This window comes from Eublepharis macularius, chromosome 8 (assembly GCF_028583425.1).
Source record: "Eublepharis macularius isolate TG4126 chromosome 8, MPM_Emac_v1.0, whole genome shotgun sequence".
NCBI lineage: Eukaryota > Metazoa > Chordata > Lepidosauria > Squamata > Eublepharidae > Eublepharis > Eublepharis macularius.
In genome coordinates this window covers 28416899-28444333 of record NC_072797.1, presented here as the reverse complement: position 1 = coordinate 28444333, position 27435 = coordinate 28416899, and positions in this window count along the sequence as shown.

The following is a 27435-nucleotide window of genomic DNA, read 5'->3' as shown; positions in this document are numbered from 1 at the left end:
CCCACAACAATCACCCTGTGAGGTGGGTGGGGCTGAAAGAGCTCCTAGAAGCTGTGACTGACCCAAGGTCATCCAGCTGGCTTCAAGTGGAGGAGCAGGAAATCAAACCCGTTTCGCCAGATTAGAGTCCTGCCACTCTTAACCACTACACCAAACTGGCTCCTCTCCCTATGACCCATGGCTTGGTAACTTTCCAGTCTCCAGGCCAGCTGACACCCACTCAGCCTGGGGCCAGGCAGTGTCTAGGACTTATGGCAAAGGGGTTTATGATGTTTCATAACCATAAACTGCCCTTTTAGTGTGAGGGAAGGCTCTGACTGCTGAGAAGGGAAGCCTGTTTCTAATGTTAATTCTGGAAACAAAGTTGGTCATGCAAATTATCGCTGGTGGGAATATTGGATTACAGTGTTGGTTTACAGTGCTGAGAGCCGGCATGGTGTATCAATTAGCATGCTGGAGTAGCATGGGAGACTGATTCAAATCTCCACTCAGCCATGAAGTTCACTGGGTTGAACTTGAGCCAACCAACTTTGTACAGCCTAACCATCTAACAGGTTTGTTATGAGAATAAAATAGAGCAAATGATGCATGCCACCATGAAGTCCTTGTAGGAAGAGTGAAGTGAAAAGATGATTAGATACAGTGATACATTCTTTTTTCTTTTAGTCAAATCTCATTGAATCCAATGCGGTTGAGTTCTGTGTTAACTTTGATTATCCAAAGCTTCTGTGATGGGAGTATATGTATTTTTTCCCCCTCATTAGTTCAGTTACCCAATTTTCATGCCAGTTTGATGCCAGGTAAATTGTAGAGATCTTGTAAGATTGAAGGGGCTCGAGAAAGATACTCCCGTGACAAGTTTGCCCAGGTTCTCAACTGGGGAGATTAACCTTATTTTTCCCCACAAAAATGCTATCAATTGGAATAAATGTGAAGTGTCTTTGATGTGAAACATTAAAATGAGCCCAAACATGACATTTCAAATAGGTCTTTCTAAAAAGAAACCCTAAAGACTGATTTTTCCTTCTGTACATCATTTGTGCAAGCGTCAAATGTTTTTTTTAAAAAAATCTTGCTACCCCAAGGAAAACTAACTGTCAAGATCCTTTTGTATAATATTCAGTGAATCCTTTCTTTTGAAAAGAGGATAGTACTTATGTCGTTTTCTTGATAGGAAAATTTTCCAAATGTTCTGCATTTCTTCAAAGGTTGATGAGAAGCCCCCCCACCCCACTTCTGTACTTCTGTTGAAATACATTCATTACAGCATCTGATACCCTTTTAGCAAGGAGAAGGGAAAAGAGGGAAAAATTATGTTTTCACATGAAATATTTTTCCAGGGTTGAATAGCAACCTCTGCCCCTCTCAAATATGAGGGATTACATCCCAGTGGCATGCCAAATTACTTGCTAACTACTCAAGCAATGGGATATACAAGGATTCTTTATGGTGAGCTCACAATAACTTTGATGGATGCTTTCATATCTCTAATTTATGGTGCTAACATTATTAGCAGCTTCCCCCCGCCCCCCTCCTCGGCTACCGAAGTCTGTTACAAAACCAGGAACTGCCATGAGCTGCTGCCTTGGTACAGGAAACCAAGCGCAACAAGATAGCATCTGTACAAGCCACAACCTGTGACACTGTGTAGGCATCTTTATCTGCCCCCAATATGTGCTTCACCTCTATGTTCAAAATAGTCATCACATTTGATACATGACTGCCACAGGGAATTTGCAGTCAGATGTGGCCAATTATCACCCAGTCTCTAATCTGCCCTTCCTGGGCAAAGTGATTGAGAGAGTAGTAGCTGACCAACTCCATATTTTCTTGGATAACTCTAGCGCTCCAGATTCCAATGATTGTTTATTTACCCTATGGGGCATTGTTTATGGAAATGTCCTTGATATTGACTGTACTAATCTCATACTGTGTAATCCACCTTGTGTCTCAGTGAGAAAGGCGGACTATAAATGACACAAACAAACAAACAAACAAATAAAAACCTCTTCAGCTGTTCAGAAGATTGATAATGAAGGGGCTAGGTGCCCTTCCCTGGGGATGCTGTTCCATAATCATGGGACTGACACTGAAAAGGCTCTTTCTTGTGTACCCACTAGGTGAGCCTCTTTAGCTGATGGGACAGACATGGAGTCCTTTCCCTGTGATCATAAATCCCAGGCAGGAACATAGAGCCAGTCTGGTGGCAGGACTCTAATCTGAAGAGCCAGGTATGATTGCTTGAAGCCATCTGGGTGAACTTGGTCAGTCACAGCTCTTCCAGAGTTCTCTCGGCCCTATCCACCTCACAGGGTGATTGTTGTAAGGTGCATTGCAATAGTCCAGACTCTAGATGTGGACTACTGTAGCTAGATCTGATTGAGCCAGGAATGGGTGCAACTGAGGCACTAGCCAAGGCCGTCGTCACATGGGCATCTGTTCCGTTAAATTTACAGCATATAGCGTCATCGCTGATATCGGCACAGTAACGTTTCTTTGGGTCACCTCGCGTTTCTTTGTGCTCCCAGCTGTCCACACCTAAGTGCTCTGTTCCGTTCTCTCTAATGGGCGCAGAAGCAGCTCCCCCCCCTTAAAAAAAATTTGGCGTTTAATTCCGCTATAACGGAATAACATTAGATAAACATGCCGGTAGCCCAACCGTAATGTTAAAAAAAAAACCAGAAAATGACTGAACATGGCCATTTTTAGCGAGGTGTGGTTTGGAGTTAAAATAACAATTTCTCTAATGGCAATTCAGTCATTTTTACTTGTTTTCTTCAGCAGAAAATTTTCATTGTGTGATGTCGTTATAGCGATATAAGGACATGATTACAAAAAAAAGGGGGAGTTGAATGGGCTCATGAAGCCACCTTATTCAGAAACTGGCCATTGGTTCATCAAGGTTAGTATTATATGTACTTTGGTTGGTAGCATAGTCCAGCCACTAGGAGGACATCCCCTGGAGAAGGAGGGGATGGGCTTCTATTCCCAAACACATCTCACCTCACGCAACAAGCCAGCTCCTTAGAATCTCTCTCTGTGTTTTGCACAATCATTGCTCATGGCAACAGTTGGTTAGGCCTGAAGGAGGAACAGAACCTCACACTAACTGTCCTGCTCACTGGGTTGGAGGCAAGTCCCGGGCAACAACAGGGCCCACAGCTAGGGTTTTAGGGGTACAGTCCAAGGCCATAATACATGATCACACAATCAAAATTGGGGCAGTCCAAAGTTCAGGCGGAAAGATTCCAGGAGCTTAGCAACTAGCCAATCCGGCAACTGGTAGACTTATTGGCAGGGCTGCAAACAAACTGAACCTACTCTGCCTGCAGCCTCTGCCTGGAGAGCCAGTTTGGTGTAGTGGTTAAGAGTGTGGGACTCTAATCTGGAGAACCAGGTTTGATTCCTCACTCCTCCACTTAAGCCAGCTGGGTGACCTTGGGTGAGTCACAGCTTCTAGGAGCTCTCTCAGCCTCACAGTGTGTTTTGTTGTGGGGATAATGATAACATACTTTGTAAACTGCTCTGAGTGGGTGTTAAGTCATCCCGAAGGATGGAATATAAATCAAATGTTATTATTATATTATTATTATATAGGTAGTTTCTTGACGGATGCCATTGGGTCCACATCAGGCTCTTCCCTATAAGCTGAGTCAACTGATTTACTCATGAGGAGTACCAGCCCTGCTGTCTCAGGGGGCAGTGCTGATGCGGGTTCTTGAGTGCCTTTGGGGAAGCACTGGAGAATCCACCTTAGCAGGAGGACCTGCCAAGGTGGGGCTTGGGGGCAAGGTTGCATTCCTCTGAAGAGGAGAGCTTGTCTTCCCATGTTAAGCCAGGGTGGTCCATGACACTGGTTAAGCGAAACCCAGGGGCTTACCAGCAGGGCCGGATCTACATATTTTGGGGGGGAGGGAAGTAAAAAATGACGCCCCATTATATTTTTATATATATACGTATATGATCAATGTCTTATATATATATATATATAAACAACTCTTTTAAACAACAGAATAAATTGCATTGACTTCTATTCTATTAATTCTATTAACACGTCTACATTATCTTATCTGTCATTAGTTAAGCATTCCTCCTAGAATTCCTTTTGTTGTAGGGAGCTAAGGGAGTTCATAAGCAGACATGCATGTTAGATATTAGGAAGACAGACTTTAAGGAACCCAGAGGCATGATGAGAGTCATTCCATGGCAAAAAATCCTGGAAGGGAGAGGAGCAAGTGAAGTGTGGGTGAAGGGTGGTGAGTTATTGGAAGCTCAAGCTGTCAATATTCTGGTAAGACAAATGTGGTAGGGAACTCATTATGATGGGGGGAACTTAATCTCCAACAAAGGAAGCCCACTACCCAAATAAAGAAAATAGATTCAAAATCTTTATTCTAGAAAAATAACATTTATTGGTTAGCCAAGGCAAGTCTCTGACACCCAAAAGAATCCACAGCATATACAAAGCAGAGATACAAGAAAAATAAACTCTCTTGCTAGAGCATTATGTCCTTAGGAGAAAAAACAGATAAAATAGCACAGAAAAACACCTTGGTTCTAAAATACCTGAGCAGCAAAATTAAGCCATCTCCTTTAATTGATAAGTAGCTCTCGCCACCTCTTTAAGGGGGATGTACTAAAAGGAATGACAGGATTGCCCATTGGAAATAATGAGAGAGGCTTGAAGGCCCATTGGAAATAATGGGAACCAGGAATGCCAATTTACTTGCTTGGGCTTCATTGAAATACATTATAGCACCCAGGGGCTGTCATTCCCCTCAGGGATTTCTCCCTTCTACTACACCCAGGGCCCCTCATTCCACTCAGGGGCCTGTCATTCCTGTCCCAGAGTGCATCTCCTACACCCAGGGGCTGTCATTCCACTCAGGGGTGTATCATTCCAGTCCCAGAGCCCTTCTGATACTCCCAGGTGCTGTCATTCCACTCTGGGGCCTGCCATTCCAGAGACTTAACTGGGCCCAGAGACCTTTCTGTAAAATCCATTCCACATTTTCTTTGCAACTTTTTTTTTTTGCTGTAATGTATTTCAATGGAGCCCAAGCAAGTAAATTGGCATTCCTGGTTCCCATTATTTCCAATGGGCCTTCAAGCCTCTCCCGTTATTTCCAATGGGCAATCTTGTCATTCCTTTTAGTACATCCCCTTTAAAGAGGTAGTGAGAGCACAGAATACTGAGATCAGCTGAGAATCAAAACGGGGAGAGGGGATCAATCCTAAACAGGTCCCACTTCAGTGGGGCTTATTCACAGGAAAGTATTTTTAGGCTTGCACTGTCACGCCTGGGAGAGATTAGGAAATCCTGAAGGGGGGAGATACCAAGGGGATGGTACATTTTTTCTCTGAATTCTGGCAATTTCCTCAATGTGAGGAATGTGCGTTTTTTTTGCTAGGCCAAGGGCCTTCCTGCCCCTTACCTTCCCGCCTTGGTAATCATCATCTCAGTGCTGAACTCATGGAAGCACTTTCAGAGCTTTGCACCCTGCAGGTCCACCCAAGGTACTTGCAGGGCAAGCAGAAGAGAAGCAGGCATCCAATATGCCGGCTTGGCAGGGCCTCTGGATGACAACTGGGGCAGCCGCCCCAGTTGCAAAGAGGCTGACCTGCCGCCCGGGTCAGGTGACCACCCTGCCTCTCCCCTAGATCCGGCTCTGCTTACCAGTCCTTCTGATCCTCCACTGACTGCTACTGCAATTGCAATAGAGTTGCCAGGCTGAGTGGGGACATGGGTGGGTGCGATATCAGCAATGTCACTTCTCCCTAGATTTATTTCTTTGTTTGTTTAACTTCTATACCACCTGTCCACCATGTTCTGTGCTCAAGGCAGCTTACAACAAATCCCAGAAGTGACAAAGAGTAGCTGAGTTTTACCTGGAGGTGATATGGTGATTACCCCTCCCCTCTTGATATCCCTCAGAGCAGCAGATTTGCCAGCAGGAGGCATCCCATCATAGCAGGAGGCCTTGCAGCTTTTAATTTGAATAAGGTCAGCCAATAGCAAGTCCTACCTTACCATGGCCCCGTCCACTTTCTGAGAAGCTTGGCAGGCACCAGGGGAAGTAGTTCAGAGTTCAGATCTATCGAATTGATGTATCCAGGCCTCTTGCTACATCCACTGCCTGGAGAGATATACAACCAGGACAAAAGAACAGTATAATATTATGTATTTATTGAAAAAAAATATCACTCCTCAACACAAAGGCTCTCAGATTGGTTTACAGCTTTAAAAAATAAAAGAATTACACTAAAAATGCCAGATTCCTATTACATATAGACTGTACAATGGTGGTGGTGGAAAGTGCCCTCAAGTCATAGTTGACTTATGGTGATCCCTGCTGGGGTTTTCAGGGCAAGAGACTAACAGAGGTGGTTACCATTGCCTGCCTCTGCATAACAACCCTGGTCTTCTTTGGAGGTCTCCCATTCAATTACTAACCAAGGTAGACCCTGCTTAGCTTTTGAGATCTATAAGATCAGGCTAGCTTGGGCTATTCAGGTCAGAGCAGATTATATAATAAAAACATCAAAAAGCATAAACCCATTCCATCCACAACATAGCAGTCAATACAACATCAAATTAAAAACTAACCTAAAAGCAACTAGAATTTAGGCATCTGAAGAGAACAGAACAGAAGTTGACAAAGCCCACATCAAACTACCTAGTATATGAAATATGTCTAGGGTTTATTTTTATGATACAACTCCTTTTCAGTCATGGGATCAACTATGAGGAACTCCATTTCCAAAGGTGACTTACTAGTCTTTAACAACAGTAGGGCTCAGGAGGCATGTTGAAACATGATTCTTTCACAAGACAGTTGGGTCTGCAGAGAATTAGTTGTCCTGTACCCAACGATTTGGTTGCATAGTCTTTTGGCCCTCATAACATGTTTCTGCAGATTTTTGTTTTTTGTGGTGTGTTTTATTATACACTGCCTGGTGGATTGAAACATGGAGAGCTAGACATAACTAGTGTGGTATAGTGGTTAGAAGGCCACAGCAGGGTCTGAGTAGCCCAGCTTCAAATCCACACTCTGCCATAGAACCTTGTTGGGTGACCTTGGGCTAGACAAACACTGTCAGCCTAGGCTACCTTGCAGGGATGTTGCAGGGATGAAATGAAGAACAATGTAAGCCACTTTAGGTCCCTATTGGGGAGAAAAGTGGGATATGAATACAATAAATAAATAACTTAATAATTAAAAGGCATGAGTAGTAATTTTCAATATATTTTATATTTCAGTTTCATCTATTTGGGGAAAAAATTCTGCCCTAGAGACTGAGGAAAACACAATGCTATATATGTACATTTTAAAAGGAATTGATTTCTCCCTTATAATACTGTTTTTCTTCCTGTTAGAAAACAAAACAATTTAATATTATTAGTGCATTTTCGCTGAGGAAGATGCTGGAAAACAAGCCTGCAGCACTGCTGAGGCAAGAGAGCCAAGCTCCTTATCATGTGCCTGTTTTATAGAAAATTCCCCTTAAAATTGCTTGGAATTGGTCTACAGGCAGCAAAAAGAATAATTAGCAGTGTGTTTACATAGTAGTCATTGCCCAGAATGCTAAATTGACCTTTCAGTGGGGCTGGGGAGAATCATGTTGATCAAATTAAAGTTTAGAGAATTATTGTTTTCAGGAAGTGTTGATATACAGACACTTTAAAGTGGTAATTTATGCCACAGTGTAGCTAGTGTTTATGTTTACATCTATTCAACTCCTATATCAGATTAAGTGGGGTTTTCTTTAGAGTAAAATAAGACAGGTTCTGGGCAAGCACCAGGGATGCGCATTGAGAAAAGAAACACATTAACATCCTACCCAAATATGCCCCACTTTTTAACCCTGAAAGGGAAATTAATCCAAATGAAATTCTTTCCAACATTCTGATGCATTGGGATACGTTCAACATTTTCTGAGTTCTGCTGCTTTGCTAACTCGCATGGTTTCTGTTTGACAGGGCAGGATATAGCAGCATTCTGTATGAGTGAGAGGTAGAGAGGAGAGACAGGCGCACCATGCTATCCAACCAAAAGAGGCAACCAAGGATAACACCCTGCAGTGTTATTGTAAATTGGCATTTCCCTGAACAGCTTTTCCCTGTTAGGGGATGGTGTGCATAGGGCTGATTGTGCATGAGTCCATCCATTCATATGTAAAATAGAGATCGGGATGGATATATGTTTCTTTTTTAAAATGGAAAAAGTAGGTGCAGGCAGAAACCTATGCCTTCCTTAACCTTATTTACTAATTAATTAAGTAATTTACTCTAAACAGCCTTGCTAGCCTTAGTGGCTACTAGAAAGAAAGGCACATGCTGGAAGAAAAATTCTAAAACAGTTGTACCTGTTATGGAGTGCCACACTTAGCACCCATTGTTCTGTTTAAAAATAGGTTCCCTCTCTACCCATGCACACATCAAGAGCCCAGTGTCAAGAAAGAATTAATAAATGGGGGGGGGGTGGTGGAATGGAAATCCTAAGCCATAAAATCACAGAAAACCCTGTTTTCAAGCCTTACTTGTGACTCTCCAGAGCAGAAACGCTGGTCCACTCTGCTTGGTAGTCACGGAAACTCCTTCTCCAAACATTCGATGAGATTTTTCGATTTCGAGTGCTTTAGAGTGCTGCTTCATCACAGCAGTGTGCTGGTGCTTCTCAGTTTTCACAGGGTTTTTTCCCCCAAAAAAATTATTTCCCCCAGGCAACCAACCATATTTATTCCTTCCAATGCGATAAAAGAGCACAGAGCTGTACCCTCCCAGCCAATCACTGAAGTCTTGAGGTGCTCGAAACAAGAGGGGCCATTGGATTGGGGGGAAGTGAGAGGAAGTGTTCAGAGTGAGAGGAAGCTTGATTGCTGGCACCACACCATCCACCCCCATTTTTAACTCCAAGAAAAGTTCAACAATGTGAGAGGAAGTCTTCATAATGGACTAGTTGAAAATTGGTAACTTGTAATTTCTCCTATGAGAAGATCCGTAATGGCAGACAGGTTGCCCTCCACTGACCTGCTGCAGTGTGTAGGCATATAAAGCACTCAAGGTTTTGCACACAGATCTTGCAGGGTAATAAAATTACTGGGTTTGGCCATTAGGGGTGTTCATAACAAAATTCTTGAACCGAAGATACCTATGAAAATCACTGTTTTGAATCATTACCTTGACTTTATGGAATGGTAACACAAATCCAAAATGCTTGGGAATTATGAAACCCCCTCCTTGAAAAGACCTTTTTTTAGTTTCAGTGCTTACCCACAATGCAGCATGAGCACGTGTATTTCTTTGATTCTACTAATTTCTTGGGCAATATCATTTCTCTCTTCTAATCAGATCGAAGCAAAGAAGAATACAAAGCACTCCCAGCCAATCCCAGTCTGTCACAAGCTGCAGAGAGCAGCCTTCTCCTTCCCACCTCCTTTGTGGCAATAGAAATCCTGGAGGAACCAGTGGCTGTAGAATTGGTCCAATTCACTTTAGTGGACAGGCAATAGTCACTTCAATCCAGTTGTGGCTTCAATCCAAATCAAGTTATTTGGCAACTTTGCCACATGCTACCCAGTTAACTAGTTTTGGAACTCAGCCTGGTAGGTGCCTACCTTGCAGACTGACTTTTGTTTGTTTAGTGCCCTGAGGGCCGGAGGCCTGCCTCTTGGTCTGTAGCTCTACGTCATTCAGAGAGACTGGTGACACAGCTCATTACTGTGACAATGAGTTCACTTGCCAATCCTTTTGGAACTTTGCCTTCTGACACCATTAAAGGTGATTGGCAGCCCCCCCCCCCCCGGGATCCAGACAGGCTTGCCAGGGACCTCTACATATATATATTGTTTGTCACTGTAAGAGAAGAAACATGAAATGAATGCAGAGGGTTTTTTTTCCATGCCGATGCCTGGCTGGAGCATTTCTGCTAGGATGCTGCCATTTTAGGAATTAGTAGAGAGAGACGTGCATGCTGCAAAGAGAGTGACTGCTTCGGGGATCTGTAAAATTGCCAATCTGCATGTACACATTAAATGAACACACACAAGTACAGGGCTATCAAAAGATAATGAGTTAAGACACGCACGTTTTGTCAAAATCGTTCAATCTGCTTGAAACTTAGGGCCAAGCTACAAGTGACGAATGACACTTGAACGACAAGTGGATCGAGTGGAGAGCAAGTGGAGGGCAAGTAAACAGGGAGGAATACACTTGCCGTTCAAGTGTCATTCGTCACTTGTAGCTTGGCCCTTAGAGGGTCTTTAGATTAGAGGGAGGGCTGTGTTCTGTGCAAAGTTAGTGCCATTATCTTTATAAACAGCTGGTCTAGATTCTTGAACAAATTTCCCATTGAAAATAATGGTCATAATGAAAAAAACAAATTTGACTCTCAAACTAGTAATATCCTACCCAGAAATAAGCAACCATAGTAAAAATCCCCCCTTCCCTGAAGTCAGATTCATTCCACTCATGGTGCCATTTTCCTCTAGTTCAAGGATCATCTTGTTGGTAGAGTGTCTCTTCCATCAACAAACAGCTCCAGAAGAAAAGTGGAATGATTCCACAATGGGAAAGCCTCTAGCATCAGCAGAAGAGTCCTTCGTGACACCGGAGGAAATGCCACTGTTAGTGAAGCAAATCCACAGGATCCAGCGCAAGGAATGTATTTTGTTAAATACACCCAGGTACCTTGAGCAAGCTAAAGAGAAACTGTGGACTCAAGAGTAAAGAAGAAATCTAATTTTCCATTTAGGATGAAAGCAAAACAAGACACATGGTTTCACCTACATGTTTATAAGTTTTACATTGTCACTAGCAGAGTATCCCTGTTTGCCTTAGCTGCAAAAAAGATTAGGGCCAAGATTGTTTCCTCAGAGACCTAACTTTTCTCATAACTATCTGATGTTTATTGGGGTCCCATTTTGGTTATATTTTGTTTGTATTATTTTAATAACTGTATTTTATGCTTTTAAGATAGATTTCTATTTTTACTGTTTTTAAGTTTGTATTGTGACGGCCTTTGGCCATATACAATTAAACCTACTACCTACCTACCTACCTATAAGTTTTACATGCAAATAGATTTTCATCCTCCTCTGCAGAATATGTGTGGCATACACTCTATCACCGGCCATAAAGGTTGCATGTACCTTGAATGAACACATTGAATGAACACACACGAGTACAGGGCTATCAAAAGATAATGAGCTAAGACATGCATGTTTTGTCATAATTAATATTCTGTCTTTAAGCTAGATAAGAAACCTCTAAAGATAAATGCTCTCCTTCCCTGTAGCTAAGATTGTCAGTGAATTTTCTCCAGCTTACTTCATTAATCCAGTCCACACAATGGATCAGGTTAGAGATGTGTCTCAATAAATCACTCTCAAGTGCTGGGAGTAGAAGTACCTAATTAATTATGTTTGACTTGTTGCTGCCTTACTGTGTATGGGATGAAGATTCCGTGTATTTAACCTGTGTGCTCTCTTAAACAGATCTCCACTTGTGATGTAAAATTTAACCCTTGGGTAGAATACATTAGACAGGCTGCTTCCGTCTGGAAAAAAAATTACTGAATTTACTTTTGGCACAATTCTTCTGGAAGTTGTCCTGACACAAACTATATTGAAATGAATCAGCCTTTCATCAAAGAAAACACATGCTCTTGTCATTTCAGTGAGATTGAGATAGGAGAAGTTCTCTGTAATTGTAGTCTTTAGTAAAAAAAAAAAAGGTAAAGGTAGTCCCCTGTGCAAGCACCGAGTCATTACTGACCCATGGGGGGATGTCACATTACAATGTTTTCTTGGCAGACTTTTGTTACGAGGTGGTTTGCCATTGCCTTTCCCAGTTATCTACACTTTACCCCCCAGGAAACTGGGTACTCATTTTACCGACCTCGGAAGGATGGAAGGCTGAGTCAACCTTGAACCAGTTATCTGAACCTGGCTTCCGCCAGGATTGAACTCAGGTCATGAGCAGAGCTTGGGCTGCAGTGCTGCAGCTTACCACTCTGCACCAAGAGGCTCCTACTCTTTAGTACCGTTAAGTATAAGGTACCTACAGTTTGTTTCATTTCTCTTACATTCATGAATTCATTCCTAAGGTTTCATGTGTAGGGCCCCATGTGTCCTGACTGAGTCAACCAGTGATAGTGAGGACTCCTCAGGGGAAGAGGAGCCCCGTGCAGCCAGCCTGGAACTACCACAAGCTAAGGACTCCTCAGGAGAAGGGGAGCTAACAGAAGCTGATCAGCAGGGTGCTGATCAGCAAGGACAACCAACAGCTGAAGCAGAGCCAACACCCTCTAGCTCTGATCCAGCAGGAAATATAAGGAAGATCCAGAATAAACCTTTGTTGGAGGCTGTGATGGGTCTCAGGGTATGAACATAAGAATAGCCCTGCTATAGCAGACCAGGGATCCATCCTGGTTTCACTCAGTGCCCAGCCAGTTATTATGGTTACCCTACAGGACCAAAAGACAGCAGGCAAAGCTTTCCTCTGTTGCGATCTCATAATATTAGCATTCCATTTAATTCCTAGCACCTCTAATTAAAAGATCTCAGTAGCAGGAGCTGGGAAAGTCTTCTCTGCCTGGGCGGGAAATAATGAGTGAATGTATCAGTGGTCTGGTTTGGTATGTGGCAGCTTTATAGGTAGAGTGAATAAGGATGCCTATTTAAAATAAAGGGGGAATGGGTAAAATAATAAATCACCTGTGAATTTATACAGTTCTCCTTAATTAAATCAATGCTGCTAAACACTGGATGCAAAGAGGATCAGAGAGTCAGTGGTCCATCATGCTTTTAAACCATTGGTTACTCTTGTGGAGCCTGCAATCACCCATAACAACATGAGCCATGCTAGATGGGACCAATTCAGTTCACTCTCCTGTTTCACACAGTGGCCTTGGAGGAACAACAAACAGTATGTAAAGCAAGGTCTTTTCATGATGCTGCCACTGATCTCCAGAGGTTTTCTGCCTCTGAAGGCAGATGTTCCCTCTACTTAGGATAGCTTGATGGATGTATCCTGCATTCATCTGTGTAAAGCCATTTATGCTCAGGGCCATCCCTACTTCCACAGCCAGTGCATTCCACAATATAATTGCTCATCAAGTGTTTCTATTTGTCTACCGCACACCTTGTCTACAGGGTATAAAAGTGTGGTGCCCACCTCCTTTATTAAAATCTGAAGACCAATTCTGGAATCCGTACCCATCAGCTGTTATCTGCTGTGACACAGCAGGTGTCCTGCCACTAAGTAGTGCCACAGATTGCCTGAGCGAAAGGAACACACACCCCAAGGAACAGCAGGGCCGCCGATTCAGGGCGAGGTAGGGAGGTGGCTGGCATGCATCGCTGGCTTCGTCTGGTATCACTGATCATATTGATGACAATTAGTGGAGAGAGTCTAGAAGCGCTGGAGGAGACTCATCTGTTACGTTATCCATCATCTGGACACTTGCCTTAGGCAACTGGGGCAGGCTGTTGCTTTTACTGAAAGATGAACGCACTCTCGAGGTAGCTGTAGATTTGTCGTGCACAGCAAAACTTTCAGTAGCATGTGCTTTGTGGGTTTATTTATTTTTGCAAATCACAATGATCATTTTTTTAAAAAAGATTTTTTTTCCTGAATACTGTGAGTGAGGTTGTGTTATCCTCATCTACTTATGCAAATTTTTTAAAACTATTTTTTTTTTAAAAAAAGCAGTAGCAAAGAATTGTGATGAGTGGGTGTGGAATATAATCACTGAAGCAAAGTTAAAATAATAAACTGAAAAGCTGAGAGGAGAGGCATGTTGGATCTCTATCAGATATGCAAGCAAAGCTGGGCAAATAACGCTGCCTCCATAAAACTTAAACCTGCTTGGCTCAATAAGAAACCCAATAAACTAATTATCAGTTCATTTTGTAGTGTAACCTGAAAATTTTTAAATGTATGACTTTGGTCTGTATATTGATACATGTTAAATGTTTTCCTTCTTAGGTTATAACCCTAGGAATGTGAAAATTATGGTGCAGGCTTTGGTCTCTACCATACCTGGTCTTTTTCTCAAGTTAGTGGAGAAATAGCTTGATTTCATCTATGATGAGCATCTGCTGTTCATTTCAGGACTTATATGTGTGCATTAAACATAAGGCAACATAGCAAATGAGTGATGCTGTCTCCCTTCCCACATATACGTACTTGTAGTTGTTTGGAAGATGTACATTGTTACACCCTTTGTAGCACGTGTAAGAATTAGAGATGAGCACAAACCTGAATACGAACCAAAAAAACCCACGAACCAGCCCAGTTCGTGGTTTGCGAACCAGTGGTTCGTGGAAGCTCGTTTCCATGAACTTCCACTAACTGGTCTACTGATTCATTTGGTTCGTATTAAACTTTTCCTTTTGCTTGCAAGTGGCAGGGCCCTTTAAACTATCAGCTGGCAGGGGGATCCCCCCCTCGCCACCTGCCAGCTGATAGTTTAAAGGGATCTGCCACTTGCAAGCAGCAGGGCCCTTTAAATGCCCAAATCCCACAAATGCCCAAATCCCACAAAGGTGCATTTAAACCCCACAAACCACGAACTGGTTCAGGAGCTTGCCCCAGTTCGTGGGAGTTTGTGGTTCCTAGTTCATGGAAACCCACAAACCACGAACTGAATGGTTCAGTTTTTTTGTGGTTCGTGCCCATGTCTAGTAAGAATACGATAGCCACGGGGAGAGGCTCAGCCACCATCTCTTCAGCCACCTGACATAGAATTCTGTAGCAGTATTTAAAATGTCCTGCCCTCAAACTTGATGAAACCATCTTAAAATCAAGATTGTAATCATCTTATGGGTCAGAAATTAAATATTTACCTAGAGTTATCAGTTGATAAAACAAGATTCATTCATTTATTGCAAGTAAAGTTCTTTGTTCTTGAGGAATATTCTGATGTGATTTGCTCCAGTAGAGGAAAGAAATTTCTATTCAGGTAGAGGGTTAAATCTTCTAAGAAGGTGGCATTTTTCAGTCAGAGCTGAAAGACAATTACTTGTCTGTGGCTGTTTGGGGAGTTTAATATGGGAACTTGCCAAGTCATAAAGACTCTTGTCTGACAGATAAAGCACCGAATCACACCTGTTCAATAGCTCTGTCAGATACATGCCAACATTCAGTTCTTGTTTGTGGTTGTGCATGGATTCCTTTTTAAACTTGGAATGTTCCAGTCCACTAATAAGGAGACCTTTCCCTTCCAGCTTCCTTTCTGCATTTTTAACAGTTGTTCCACATATAAACAAAGTCAGACACATCTAAACAGAAGGGACGCATAATGCAAATGCAAGGAAGACGCAGTGTACTAATATTATTGTAGATTTCCTGTCCAATTATTGCATAGCTAAATCTGTCTGATACAATCAGTAAAAAGTGCAGTAGCACCTTTAAGACTAAGCAACTTTATTGAGGCATAAGCTTTCGAGAACCACAGCTCTCTTCGTCAGAGGCATCTTATGCCTCAATAAAGTTGGTTAGTCTTAAAGGTGCTACTGCACTTTTTACTATTTTGCAACTACAGACTAACATGGCTAATTTCTCTGGATCTATGAGACAATCAGGAATCTCAATGATGCTTGTTTCTGGGTGCAACTATTCCTAGTGATGGTGCCCACCAGGAGTTCTAATGAAGCCATTCCTTGGTACACAGAAATGCTGAATTTCCAACTGGTCCTTCAGAAAAATGAATGGAAAACAAGCGATATCATGAACTGTAGAAACATCTAGGAACTCCTTTCCAACCCCAAGATACTATGTTTATTAGCATCTATAAATTATAGAAACATATAAAGTAAGTAAGAACAGCTCATTTAAGTGCACTTTTAAAAACTGAAATTATTATGAACACACTTTCCTCAGAAGAGATGTCATGCCATTGGCCCAATGGTCATCTTTTTGAATTTTGGAGCAGGGGGCTGGGGTTTCTGGCACCACTTGGGGCTTAGCAGCCTACACAGAGTGGAAGGTGCTTTGTAGACCATCTAGTCTAACCTCCTGATCAACATAGGAAATCCAAAGCTAGAGCATATCCTACTGAAAAAAAGAAGCAGCTATTCTTCAATAGAGTCTTTTGTTACCTTCAAGACTAATATATGTATTATGGCCCCAGCTTCTGTGAGCACAAACTTGTTTTATCAAATGCGTCTCACAATTTTCTTTGTTGCAATAAACTCATTCATTTTCAAGGTGTTATTTTGGCAGCAGAGTAACTAACTCAGTTACCTTTCCCACTGGAATTCTTCAATTCCAGCAGACAGCAGGAGCCTAGGATAGTGGTTTTCCTAGAGCCTCATGTATTTTTGTGCTGCAGGTGAAAAAAACATCTTGTTTCTTTCTGCTTTTGTTTGAGCATGTGAAGGAATGGACTAAAAAGCCCCTTCTTGTTGATTCTGGTTGGCCCCCAAACTAGGGTTGCCAGCTCCAAGTTGGGAAATTCCTGGAGATCTAGGGGGTGAAACCTGGAGAAACCTGGAGAAAGTGGGGTTTGGGGAGGGAAAGGACCTTGGCATGGCATAATTCCATAGATCCCACCCCCCAAGGTAGTCATTTTCTCCAGGTGAACTGATCTCCATGGCCTGGAGACCAGTTGTAATGCCTCTTGGCATTATATTCACCTAGTGGAGACCAGCGAGTCAGAATTCCATCCCCCTTACGTCTTGGTGCTATCTGTGATTACAAAACATTTCAGAACTTTTGAAATTCATTGGACAGACAAACATGAATTGATTTTGCATAGCAATATTTACTGATATATTTATTGATATATTTATTGCATTTATTGAATGTATTGTATTGCACTTTTGCACTTTAACACATTCTAAATATATTAATTGAATAGTTTTTGACTGCACTTTATATCCCTGCTGTTCTTTAGTCTACCTTGGTTAACACAGGGATATCCCCTAGTGTTTTTCCTTTGGCTACTAGTCTGCAGCTGGGCTCCTGGACATAGAGAGCATTCATAATAATTGAAATATTGGGGTGGATGAAGGGTATTTCTCTAGAGCACAGACTGTAGAGTTTTTATTGGTTATCCTGGTTATTATTCCATTTGAAATGGCTTCCTTTGCCTGTGTCAGGCTTTGGCATGGGTGCAGCTGTACAGAGCGCCAGTGGGCCTGAACTACAACTCCCAGGCGCAGACAGGGACATCACAGGTTCCAGCTTTGTGGAAGGAGGGGAGGTATACATCACCCTTGCTCCCTCTCTACCACTTGCAGGCCTGCTCAACCTGTCAAGCTCCCTTCCACCTCTGCTTCTTGCCTCCAACCCTCATCCTCCTCTCCGCTCCTCTCTCTCTTCGCTCACATACTCTCCTAAACTCCCCCACTTCCTTCCCCACTCCTACACAACCCACCACAAGCTCCCTACTGAGCCTGCCTTTATAGGGCTTCTCCCAACTTCCCCCTCCCTTCCTCCCAGGTTCTGCCCTATCCCTGATGCCTCCCAGCTGGGTATGCCCTCAGGTGTTCCCTCTCTCGTCCCAGTCTCTCCCTGCTCTCCTATTCTTTCTTGCAGGGTGGGGCTAGATGTAGGCCAGCTGGTGGCACCCTCAGGTGTTCTCTCATTCCTCCCTGCCCCCTTATCTTTTCCTGCAGGATGGGGCTGGCAGGACCTTTCCAGGCAATGCGGCTTGGCTGCCTCTGCTCATGAGGAGCCACCCTGGCCTCCTGGGTTCTGGCCAGTTCCCCGGGGTAAACTTTGCTGCTGGTTCCCCCTAGGACCTGGGTAGGGGCATCTAGCCTGTTTGCCCTGGTGTTGGCATCCCAGATAGGTGTGTGTGCCTCTGGCCCTTTAAGGCTTGCCTGGGCTGCACGCGCCTGGCTGGCTTCTCCAGCTGGCTCCTTTTTGCCCTCCCTCTCCACTGGCTGGAGCTGCATCCACTCCTCTGGGCTCTCTGTGCCTGCTGCTGGGGTGCGTCGGTTTGTAGGTAAGGGGTCTGTGGCAAGTCCGGGGTGCTTGGGGTACTCACCCCCGGACAGCCTGACATGAACCATTTTGGTATTTCCCCCCAACTTTAAAGGTTTTAATACTTGGTGATTGAACTATATTTGGTGGCTAGTTAACTTTTTTGTGTTTCTTTGACTGCCTTTTAAACACACCTTTGAACAACAGTAAAAAATCAAGATATAAATATTTTAAGTAAATAAATAAATACAAGGTGGTGGCATGACTGAGTTTAAGATGGGAAGACTGGCCTGCATAATTTACAGTGCACCAAGCCAAAAGCACCTGACTCGCCATTTGTGGTGGCCGAGCATGTGTTTGATAAACCTCCAATTTGTTCTTGCCTGTGCCCAAAACAAGGTGGAACAGGCTTGTTAAACAGCTGGCAGTACATAATGTGTGGCTACATTTGGCTTGGCAGGTTAGAAGTCATGTGGCATTCTAAGAAAAGCCATGAGAGAGATCAGTAGAAATCCATTGTTACATTTGAAAAAAGCAGATATTGGAAATTGCAGAGCATTAGTACACAAAACCATGTTTGGGGAATACAAAATGCAGAATTCCCTTCCATACATGTAGCTTGGTGGGTTTCAAGTTGCGGCATCCCATTTTAAGAAAAGTCATGAGACGGATCAGTAAAAAACAGTTGCTAGATTTGAAAAATTCAGACATCAAGGAAAGCCCAGAGAATGTTTAGGTTGGATTCAAACAAAACTGGCAATTTCCACTGATCTACCTTCCCATTTCTGCTCCCTCCCCCCACAATTCCTCTGGGTCCCCTGTTCCACCAGAAACAGGGGGAAAGGTGGAAAAGTTCCATTCTAATTTAGTCTGGATTCAACCAGTAAGTAAAACCTTGCTTTGGAAAAAAAATATGAAATGCAAAAGAATTCCAAGAGGACTGTTTGTCTTGGGGGAAAAGGTTATACTGTAGACAGAATTATAATGCAAACAAATGTCAAAAAAAGGAAAGGAAAGATTGTCAAGAAACCAACCTGGCCTGCCTGTGATCTTTTTAATTACCTGAAAACAAAAGAGGAAGTGTATAGGAAATGGAAAGATGAGTGAGCAAGAATGAATACATTGCCGTAGCATGAATTTGTTGGACTAGAATCAGGGAAACAACAGAAGAAAACAAGTTGTAGCTAGTGAGCTATGTTAGAAAGAACTGGAATCATTTGAGCAAGTTATGTTAGAAGCAAAAGGGTACACCGGGGCAGCTGCTCAACTCAGAGGGTAAGAGAGTGAAAAATTAATCGAGAATGAAAGATTTAATACCCACTTCAGCCTTCACAAAGACTTTGCAAAGGCTTTCTAGCTACACTGACACAAGAAGGGGAGAAGGGGATAAATGGCAGGATATGATAGCAAAAGATCATGCCCCCAAAGGTCTTATGGTCCTGGTATGCCAGGTGGCACAACCTCAGGCAAAGACCTGCATAATGTACTTTTAATCTTCTGTTCAACAAGCAGCAGAGAATAGCTGTTGATTTTTTTTAAAAGGTTTGTAAATCCATGACATACGCACCCACAGCATCTTTGGCAACTCTGCTCCCATCCACCAATCATGCAAAGCACCAGTGAGGCCGCCCTCACTAATCAGTTATAGAAGATCCCAATCCCAGTATGGTGATAACCAAGTGGCTCCACAATGTCATCAAAAGGAGTAGAACTGGAGGAGGTAATTTCCTACTAGGGGCCAGTCCACGCATCATGGAGTCTTTGTAGCTACCATGTGCACTGCAGCTCACATGCACTGCAGCTCACATGTGCATGCTTCTTGTGTGGACCTGACTCAGATTGGGACCATAGCACACACAGAGAAAGGACATGTAGCATAGCCACACAAGTTCCCCAACAGAACAAATAGCAACTCCCTGGGACTTTCAGGTCAGGAAAATGATGCAAGGGGAAGGCTGAAGGGCCTTCTTCATACATTTCATGGTCCAGTGCAAATCAAGTCTGTGTACAACTGACTTATGGTGGCCATGAGGACTTCGTAACATGTGAATCAGCTGTAAGCCATAAAAAAGTAAAATTGACAGGTAAGATCCAAAAATTATAGGAAAGTAGATCAGTACCTTATTGTAACTGAATGTTATAATGTAAATTTAATGTGAATTTTAGCAGGGTGGGGGTGGGGGGTGAGCCCTACACTTTAGACAATTTTTTCATGGAGGATAGGCCTACTAATTATGAAAGCCAAACATAAATATGAGAGAGCAGAGGCAATACAATTCTGTGTACTCAATGCCGGGAAGAACATTTTCAAACTCTGATTATGGATTTCATAGACACATCTTACTGACTCTGGATTCAACGGACCTTTGGTTGTACCCACTAGAACTCTTTTTCATGTTCTTATATAAATCAGTATCTTACCACCCAAGTAAGGAGCGTTGGCAGGTCTGACCTAACCTTGTAGTAACCTGTTCAGTTATGCAGCTGGCACCAAACTGTTTGATATTCAAGCAGCTAATTAGCAATAGAGACAGCTAATTCCAGCCTGAGGGCGCTTTTGATCTCTCACTTTACCCGATATTTATTAGAGCTTGTACGGGAGACGGCTCAAAAGGAAAACATGCCGTGAGCCAAGTCAGACATTTGGGCTGAAACAGTAGTTTACTTATAATTTACAGACTTGTAGTACTTAATATATAATGCAATAATCCACGCTCTGCCATTTGTCATTTTGGGCCAGGCTGCAGATTATAGCTTAGGGCAGTACATCTGTGCTCGGATCTGGCAGGAAATGGCTTAAAAATCTCAAACAGCTGAGCACGATGTCTCAGTGTACTCAGAAAACCCAACCTCTGCTCCAGAGGTCACGGCATGCTTCAGACCTGACAGGCCAAATTGTTAAGCATGTGACTAATATGCATACTGAACGCAAGGCCGCCTGATGTGGGTGGGGGGTGGGGGGGGTGCTGCAAGCTTGATGGCTGGTTAGCAGCTAGTCTTAATTTTATGTGACAATCCTATGTAGGAAGTGCCGGGTGGGTGACTAAATGGAGCATATTGATGTCCCACTGGGTGTAGCCCCTGTTGTTTTGACAAATTCTCCTCAGCATTTATCAATCAAGCCTACAATGGGGGAGTGTGCTGAATATCTAATTCAGACTGGCTAGTTGGGCCTAATAGAGGCAAGCTAGCATGTTATTCAATTTGTACTTGTTAGTGATGTCCCACTGTCACTGGGCAATTTACCTCCACACTCAGGAAATGAAAAGAAGAAATTTGCCAGGCTTCAAACACTTACATGAGTTACAAGCAAAATTTTAATTAGCATGTCATTACAGTAATAATTTATTGCTTCTTTGTAGTCACCCTAGCATGCAGATTACACTTGCCCGTTCCCCCCACCCCCACCCAAGAAGGAACACTCTTTAATATTTATGAGCCATACAACTTTTTTGCTTTTTCTTAAAAGAATCCAGTCAACAGATTATGTAATAGAGCACATTATAGTATTCATGAAGGCCCAGAAACTTATCCACAATATAAAAGATCACCAATTCTGCCCCTAACCAAGAGGGATCTTGCTTCTTTCTGGAAGCTGCACTCTCTTCAAAGGAACTCTCCATTTCAGGATCTCAATGCACCACGGAGGTGATCTCATTTTTCTGTCACAACAGCCCTGTGGAGTAGATCAGAAAGCAAGGTGGTGACCTCCTTTTATAAGAATAAGGGCAAAATAAACAGGGAAACATTGCCAACTTTTGCTGCGTGTGCAGATTTCCATCTAAATTCTGTGTGATTCTAGAATATGAAACAAACAAAAACAGGTTTTATGGATAGAACTGAATATTTCAGACCAATAGTTTATATAATAAGCACATGCTTAACATAAGAAATAAACATCTCTAATTAATCTAAGAGAAAACAAATAATATTTTCAAAGATTACCTAACTAATTTCATAACCTACCCTATATCTAAAGCTGTGTGGTACCTATCTTTGTCCCCCTGCCCCAGGAAATGTGTTCTTTCTTTACGAACTGGCTGTACATGCTTCCAAGGAATATCTGGAGAAGACCTTGAGTGATTCCGCACATGTTGGATAATGCACTTTCAATGCACTTTATCAATCGTTTGAGGTGGATTTTTTGTTCTGCACACAAAAAAAAAATCCGTTCCAAATGATCTATAAAGAGGATTGGAAGTGCATTATCCAACATGTGCAGAATCACTCCTTGTGTAGCCTATACATGATGCTGCATCCTACTGAGTCAGAACCAAGATCAGAATCTTGGTCAAAATCTGCACTGTCTGCTCAGACTGGTAGCAGTCAGAAGTAGAGGTCTTTCACATCACCTACTCCCTGCCCTGTATCTAAAGATGGGACCTTTGACTCTCAAAAGCTTATCCCCTGAAAATCTTGTTGGTGCCACTGGACTCAAATCCTGCTATTCTAATGTAGACCAACAGGGCTACCTGATCCTTTTAACCGGAGTTTCTGGAGATTGAACTGGGACCTTCTGCAGTGAAGAAGCCTTCTCTTAGTTGTAAGTGCCTGTCTACCTGTCAGTCTCTTTGCAACTCTATGTCTTCAGCTGCCTTCTATCTCCACTTTCCAGCTTCCCTTTCAGTTCACTGCTTCCCAGAAACCTTTCACTCTGTCCTGCTTTGGATGGACTAGCTCAAATCCTGGCAGCTGTTGCTTCACCTTTAGATTGTCCCTGCTGTGGATTTATGCTCATGCTCCATCCAATTTCAGTCCTAGCCTGCTTAGATCCCTATGTGCTCAGTGGGGCAAATGACCCAGCGCTGACAAAGGCTCAAGACTGTAAATTCCACATTCTCAACCTATGTACCTTTGCAAGTGTCAGTTCAGTGACTGACATATTTTTTTCTCTACTGGGAAAATTATGCTAAGATATACCCATATTATGAACCCATGCACTTTGAATATAGTGGAGCATCCTGAAAGTAGAAAACTTAAGTACGAGGATCCTGTCATACTGAAAATATTGCATAGCTTTGACCGTTACGTTAGCAACTGATAGTTGTTTGCAGTGGAGACTAGTTAGTAATTTGGTACTACTGCCCTTTCTTTGACTTTTGCTGTGGGGCTGGAGAAGGATGACACTGCAGTTCATATTTATCTGTGTCTACAAACATGGATATGATACTGAGATACAGGTCAGCACCATGACCCGAAACACAAACATGCATCACAATGGTTTAGAGTTTAACTTGGCCAGCTCTGCCCACTGATCACTAAAACCTTTAAAAATGTACACTAATCAAAATAAAAAGCAGTGATGGTTGTAAAAGAATTACTGGAAAGTGAACTTCTTGTCGGGAGAGGCCATAGCGTAGTAGGAAACCCTATGTTGTAATATGAGAATCTGCAGGCACCCACTGAAATTAAAGGGTAATAGATTCAGGAGAATGAAAAGTAAAAGTACTCCAGAAGTCAGTACTTCTCCTCCAAATGAACTTGTGGGATTCCCTGTCATGGGATGTGGTGATGGCCAATATTTCAACATGGTATAGTGGTTAGACGGTCATACTAGGCTCTGGGAGAACCACGTATAAATCTCCGCTCTGCCATGGAAGCTTGCTGGGTGACCTTGGGCCAGCCATACTTTCAGCTTAGCATACCTCACACAGACGTAATATTATATGAGGATAAAATGGAGGAGAGGAGAACAATATAAGCTGCTTGGGATCCCTATTGGAAAGAACAGTTGAAATAAAATAAAAAGAGGACTAAACAAATCTGTGGCGCATAGGTCTGTGACAGCAGTGGCTATCAGCTATGATGACTGCATGGAACGTCCATGCTCAGAGGCAGAAACCCTCTAAGTACCAGTGCTGGGGTTAATAAAGGAGGCTTTGTCTTCTGGCCTCCTAAAGGTATTATTTATTATTATTATTATTTATTACATTTCTAACCCACCCTTCCTGCAATCGGGCTCAGGGCGAGGTACAGCAGTTATAAAAATATAATACAAATATTAAAACAATTCATAAAACAACAGTTCATCATAAAATCAACAAACAGATAATAACTGTCCCAAGATGGAGTCAATTCCAGATTCCTGCCCGTCAACATACAGGGGGAGGGAAGTGGACAGATAATGTGCTGCAACTCATACGTGGGTCAGCAAATGAATGGGCACTACATAGCCCCGTGCTGTACCCATATGTTGGGCAGCCAGCCGGTGGACACTGTATAACCCCACACAGTGGGAGGCTAGTGGGAGGCTCAGTGAGGATCTCATGCTGTCCTCAACCATACACCTGGTGGAACATCTCCATCTTACACGCCCACTGAAATGATAGAAGATCCTGACGGGCCCGGGTGTCCTCAGACAGAGAGTTCCACCAGGTTGGGGCCAGGACCGAAAAGGCCCTGGCCCTGGTTGAGGCCAACTGAGCCAGCAGACCACCAGCAGATGTTTTCCAGCTGATCAGAGCATTTTCCGGGGCACATATGGGGAGAGGCGCTCCCTTAGGTATCTAGGTGACTACTATGTGAAACAGGATGATAGACTAGATGGACCATTGATTTGATTCAACATTTCTCATATCATTATAAGTTCCCTATAATCACTAATTGAGTTGATGTAAAGGATAAAAATAGGGTTATTGGAAGAAAATAAAAAATTGCTAGACTGATTACATCTTGTTAGCAAAAAGGTACTCTTAAGACTTAGAGCAACTCTTGAACTTACGGAGACACTGACTGAGACAAAGAGCAATAAAACTTCAGTATATAGCTTCATTTAATTGCTCCCCAGTAAACAGGCTGCCCAATAGAAAATCCTAATTCTACTTCATTATGCTTAGAGACTCCCCTTTCCATGACGAGAATCCTTACCTGAGGCCTAAGTAGTTACATGCAAATAAGTTTACTAAGTAATACAAACAGTTTAACTCTTTCATGACTGAAACAAAAACACTGCTAAATCCCACCAATTTTGCAGTGTGTCCTCTGCTTCTTTTGATCTCTCTCAGGTATATTCACAATTATGCTTATAGAAAACATAGGTATTTATACTAGTTTTCCTAAATATGTAAAAAAGTATGGTTTTATTTGCTAAGTTGCATATTGTGCATTTAATACTCTAAAAGCAGAAAAATAAGTTTTGATCTGATAAGAAAGAATTGCATGTATTTCCATTTTTTTTCTCAAATTTCTTTTTTTCAAGGGAAAAAACGGGGGAAACCATTCACCTTCGCTCCATGGCTTCAGCATTTTGGGAAATTTTACATCTCTAGGCAAATGTGGAAAACCTATAGCTGCATCTCTGGTGTTCGTTAGCAATTGTATGCATGTTCCAATCTTTTTTTTAAAAAATCCCTTGAGGGCCTCTGCTTATTACTATTTTTAACAAGGTTTTTTTAGACAAGAAAAAAGCAAATATGTTGTTCCATAATTAAGGTATGACATGAACATCTGCAGCATAAAGCTAAATGGAAGGGGCAAAAAAAAGGAGGCCATTGTCTTTGAAGCGTGTGCGCCCCCATTCATTCTTAATTTTAAAAAGAAAAAGAAAATAACAAGACACTTTACAAATGATACAAAAGTGAAAAGGCACCGATGCAAACTGGATAGGCTTACAGCATAATTGAATTGTGTCGTGTGTGCCACATATGATCACAAAGCAGGCCCAAAGCTTGTGTGTTTTGAATGTTTGTACCCTGCCAGTCAATAGGGAAAAGGGCCCTTTAAAACTGGTTAAATATATGGTAAGCGTGTGCGGAACCCTCCTAGCTAACAGGTGGCTGAATAAACCTCAGCTGCTGCTGCTGCTGCACAGGGCTGTAGCATTGACCTTCTTCAGGATAATTTCAGCCTCTTTTTTTGAAAAAAAAATGTTACTGTACTTGGTGTAGTGGAAACAATTTAAGGATGAATAATTTCTTTCAGTCCCTTGAGTTGCCCGTGGCCCAGTCCCCTGTGCCCCCCTACTTTCTTTCCCCCCACCCCGTCTCTCAGCTGAATTAACATAAAGAAACAGTGACAACGGCAAGCTGAAAAGCGTAGCTGGTGGGAGGATTAAGTATATCATTGAAAGGAATTATGTTGTAAATGACTGGGAGGGGTAGGGCTTCTGTTCCTTGGTCCCATCTGGTCCTTAAAGAATACCTTGTTGTAATTACCCCCAGATGGCTTTGTGCTGCGCTGGGTCTGGACAGCCAGGTGCCATTGGACCCTGCTGGGTGCGATATTCATTGCAGCATGCAGTAGCAAGGGGAGGGGGGGAAGAAAGCAGACTTTATTGCAAGCTCATTTCTTTCAGGGTATTATACAAATATGAAATGAAGCTAGCTCATCCGAACAGAGCCTTTCTTTTTTGTCCACCAGCCAGAGGGTGGCACACCTAAGGAGAAAGACTGTGTTATTCCTCTTTTCTTTTTTTCCCTCTGTTGACACAAAGTGTGGAAATATCAATAATTTACAGTGCATTTGCCGCTAACCCACAGCACTTGGTGGAAGCAACATGAATCCCATTGAAATGGATGTGGCTGAGCTGCAAACACGGACTGTATAGATTTCTGTTTCACACGTTACAGAACGATCAGCCAAGGTTTGCCATCAAGAGGATGCCCCACCGTGAATGGCAGCCTGCCATGTGTGGTGCAGTAGTTAGAGTAATGGATTAGGCCTGGGGAGACGCAGGTTCAAATCCCTACTTGACCTAAGAATAAACGGAGGAGGGGAGAAGCACGCATGCTGTTCCTGAGCTTTTTGGTAGAAGAGTTGGATAAAATATGTACTACATAAATAGCAAATGATTTACAAGGAGTGTACTTTCAAACAACAGTTTGTTACAGTTGTGCTGAATTTTGTTTTAAGCTGTGGAAAGGTCCTTATGGCCCAATGACACTGGCACAATTTCTAAGGGTCAGAGCTCCCATCAAGTTCATCCCTTCTGCAGGGGAACCTGAAGAGGAATGTGTTAAAAAACAAAGAGTGAACAGTGACAGAGATGTGGAGGGGGGCAGGTTTCCCAGGACCTCATTCCCCAACACTGATTGACAGACCATTGAGGGGAAATGGGAGAGGGGGCTCTTCAACATCACACCAACACGTCACATCACTTTCAGTAGAAAATGGAAAGTGATGTCATCACATTGTGCTCCATCTAGGATTCATCCAGAATACCTCTCCCTAACCCTCCCAAATTGTCCCCCACCTCCAGCCAGAAACCCCAAGGGTCAGAGAAGATTGGAAAGGAACCCTCCATGGCCTGTGGCAGTATATCTGAATAACAGGCCTTTGTCCTACTTGTTGGCCCTCCATGGCAACTGGTTGGAACTGCATGAAATGGGATGCTGCACTTGATGGACCATTAGTCGGACCCACCAGCGCATCTCTCATATTCGTAAGTTTACATTCACATGGCAGGCTGTATTGAAGATTGTTGAGGTAGTGGAGAGCTCATGTAGCAGCACCAACCCAGAGCATTGCTAGAGAGCGGCCAGCAGTGCCCCATGAGGGTATAG